General features: G+C 50.3%; 1 pseudogene; it reads right to left on the reverse strand.

The window, feature by feature from the left end:
• LOC119358212 overlaps positions 1–3479 on the reverse strand; it is a 7128-nt pseudogene extending 3649 nt beyond the window's left edge.
• Positions 3480–4042: the final 563 nt, after the last annotated feature.

Consider the following 4042-nt stretch of genomic DNA (forward strand, 5'->3'; position numbering starts at 1 on the left):
TTCTTTCACGAGAGTCACGGTTTTACTTTCGTGAGAGGCACGGTTGTGCTTTCGCGAGAGTCACGGCGGTGCTTCTCGGAAAGGGAAAAACAAAACGCGTTTTCTGTCTTTTTTCTTTCACGAGAGTTACGATTTTGCTTCCGCGAGAGGCACGGTTGTGCTTTCACGAGAGTCACGGCCGTGCCTCACCGAAAGGGAAAAACACATTTTCTGTTTTTTTTCTTTTGTGAGAGTCACGGTTTTGTTTTCGTGAGAGGCACGGTTGTGCTTTCACGAGAGTCACGGCCGTGCCTCTCGGAAACGGAAAAACGTGTTTTTGTTTTTTTTCTTCCACGAGAGGCAAAACACATGCTCTCGGTTCGGTTTTTTCGCCTGATTTTTTTCGTGAAAAAAAGTTCGTCAAAACCTATTAACACGGGATCTAGTTTTGAAGATCTAGATGTGAGGAATCCAATAGGGAAAACGGTTCGAGATTTAGACGCTAGTAGGCCTTTGGCCCAAAGCCCAACTAAAATTCTTAAATTCTCTTGGCTCATTCATGCACACATGTGAGTAGAGCGAGTGAGGCTAAAGTTTAGTCCCACCCCGGAAGTTGAGAGAGAGTTGCGCATCTTTATAAGGTGAGCTCTTCTACCACTTGTATGAGCATGAGAAGAGGAGACCTACACGCGCGCTCCTCCTCCTCGCTCGCCTCGCCTCGTCACGACGCGCGGCGCCACGCCGTGCCGCGGGTTGCGGGATTGAGCCGAGCCGAGGACAGAGCTATGCACGTTGTCTATATTTTTGCTGCTCGGAAAAAATTAATGAGTCATTAATTAATAACTAATGGATGCGTTAATTACTGAACCGTTTCTGATTCTTTTGGGTCGAGACGACTTGGACGTGGGGTTTACTCCCACGACCTACCCGGCCCGCACTATATAGTCAGGCAGACGTCTACCCTAGCCGCCGCCGCTTCGTATGGTTTCTCACCACCATTCCAGATCATTGCGCCGCCAAATAAGTCTTATCCATCCCTCCTTTCGGCGTAGAAAGGATCGATATGGTTGACTAGAGGGGGGGTGAATAGGCAACTACCAATTTTTAACCTTTCTTTACCAAATTAAACTTTGCATCAAAGTAGGTTGTCTAGATGTGCAACTAGGTGAACAACCTATATGATGCAACAACAACAAGCACACAAGCAAGCAAGGGAACAAACACTAAAGAGCTAGCACAAGTAAAGGTAAGAGATAACCAAGAGTGGATCCGGTGAAGACGAGGATGTGTTACCGAAGTTCCTTCCTTTTAAAGGGAAGTACGTCTCCGTTGGAGCGGTGTGGAGGCACAATGCTCCCCAAGAAGCCACTAGGGCCACCATATTCTCCTCACGCCCTCACACAATGCGAGATGCCGTGATTCCACTATTGGTGCCCTTGAAGGCGGCGACCGAACCTTTACAAACAAGGTTGAGGCAAACTCCACAACTTAATCGGAGGCTCCCAACAACACCACGAAGCTTCACCACAATGGAATATGGCTCCGAGGTGACCTCAACCGTCTAGGGTGCTCAAACACCCAAGAGTAACAAGATCCGCTAAGGATGAGTGGGGGAATCAAAACTCTCTCGGTGGAAGTGTAGATCGGGGCCTTCTCAACCACTCCCGAGCAAATCAACAAGTTTGGTTGGCTAGGGAGTGAGATCGGGCGAAAATGGAGCTTGGAGCAATAATGGAGCTTTAATGGTGGAAGAGATAGGTCAAAGGGGGGAAGAAGACACCCTTTTATAGTGGGGGGAACAATCCAACCGTTACCCCCCACTCAGCCCCGCAGAGAGCGGTACTACCGCGCGGGCAGGGCGGCACTACCGCTCATAAGCGGTACTACCGCTCCACCCCAGCGGTACTGCCGCGCTAGAAGAGAAGGGGCTGGGGCTGGGACCCAGAGCGGTACTACCGCGGAGGCAGGGCGGTACTAGTGCTCGCAAGCAGCACTACCGCCACTACTACTGCAGCTAGTACCGTAAAACCCGACACGAGAAAATGCGCACTCGAGTCGAGGCGGTAGGAGCACGGAGCCACAGCGGTACTGCGGCTGAGGCCATCCAGCGGTACTACCGCTCGAAGGAGCGGTACTACCGCTTGATGAGCTTCAGCCGTACTACCGCTATACTGCAGCTAGTGCCATAAAACCCGACACGAGAAAATGCGCACTCGAGTCGAGGCGGTAGGAACACGGAGTCGCAGCGATACTGCAGCTGAGGCCACAAAGCGGTACTACCGCTCCGAGGAGCGGTACTGCCGCTTAGTGAGTCTCAGCGGTACTACCGATGTGGCCCGCGGTACTACCACTGGGTCCAGGAAAAGACGCACAGAGGAGAAAAGAGGAGCTCCAGAGAGACGGAAAGAAACGGTGGTTGAGAGAAGAACGTGTACGTGTTGATTCCACCCAAACCATACCGAAGCAGATCCCCTCTTGATAGTACGGTGACTACTACGAAACTTAGTCCACCAACAAAGTCACGAAAGAAGCTACACTGTCTTGAGTAGAGCGCCGAGGGGAAATAATCGTTTCATGCCAAAAGATGAATATCTGAAAGAACTCAAAGCACCCGATTAGTCCGCAAATGCATTGTCATCAATCACCAAAACACCGTAGGGATAAATATGCCCTTACAATCTCCCCCTTTTTGGTGGATTGATGACAATACGGGATTTGCATAGAAAAGAGTAAAGACATAGAATACAAGAGAACCCACGTCTCTTAAAATATAGATAGGCTCCCCCTAGATGTTGTGCACACTAGATAAGTGCTTTGGACTGCACGGCACACATACTAGGATCACGGCTCCCCCTATATTTTAGAGACCAACAACCTAAGCAAGATATATGAGAACACATCTATGATAGGATAAGCATCCAACCTATAAGATACTGAGGTGCATAACACATATATAAGATAACAAAGGTAGCATATGTCTTACACCATATGTCTGGAACTTAGGTCTCACAAGCACAAAACCAAACAAAACCAACAGCGAGAAAGCAAACGAACGACACAAAGACACACTCGCAAACACAAATCCCTAAACTCTCTCCCCCTTTGGCATCGAGACACCAAAAAGGGCAGAGAGGGACACTACGACTCCAGGTGATGGGCGAGGAAGGTCCTGAACATCACATCTCTGCATCTTCATCGTGGGTTGAAAAGTGCTCGGCATCGGAGTCCGTCTAGTGACAGTTCTGATGAATCCAGTCCTCCTCTTCAGTGATCTGTCCCTCAGACCCACTGACAACTGTGGCTCCCAACTGACGCATGATCTCCTTGTGGCGCGTCCTGGCATTCTTCTCCACCACATGAGTCATGTACTGACCATGGGACTCCATGCAGAAGAGATTCTTCATCTTGCACTTGAGCTTCTGGGCCCAAGATGGTTCTGCACTGGAGTGGCTAACATCCTCATCGTGGGAATCAGGAGCAGCCTCACCCTCAGTTCCCATGGCAGCAGCAGCAGCAGACGGGCCCCCTGTGGCAGCAGTAGCAGAAGGACCCCCTGTGTGAGGCGCTGACCAGTTGTCCTTCTTCCTCAGACGCTTGATCTCATGTGACACCAACTCTCCAGTTTCCAGCAGCACTCTGGGATAAGTCTGTGCGCGGGCCCTCTCAATGAGCCTCATGATGAAGGGACCATAGATAGGACACTTGCGCTCAGACACGGCAGATACAAGTTCAGACCACATGACATGAGAGATATCCAGGCTCTCTCCAGTGTTTGCTTCCTTCTCATGCTGACAGAAAAGGAGCATGTCCACAAGGTAGGAGTGAACCTGATCCAGATTCCCAATGCGAGGGAAGAGAGTCTCACGGAATATGCGATGAAGAATGTCCAGATACGGACACAGCTCGTAGGTCTTCTTCTCAGTGACAGGGTGAACCTTCACAGTGCAGTAGGGCCAAAGGGCTTGCTTGTGGGTGGAAGTAACATGGCAGTGAGGACGGAAACCGACAGGAGTCTCAAGCCCGTTATCCACCACATCAAGTAACTCCATGAATGCCCGCCACG

This window comes from Triticum dicoccoides, chromosome 2A (genome assembly GCF_002162155.2).
Source record: "Triticum dicoccoides isolate Atlit2015 ecotype Zavitan chromosome 2A, WEW_v2.0, whole genome shotgun sequence".
NCBI lineage: Eukaryota > Viridiplantae > Streptophyta > Magnoliopsida > Poales > Poaceae > Triticum > Triticum dicoccoides.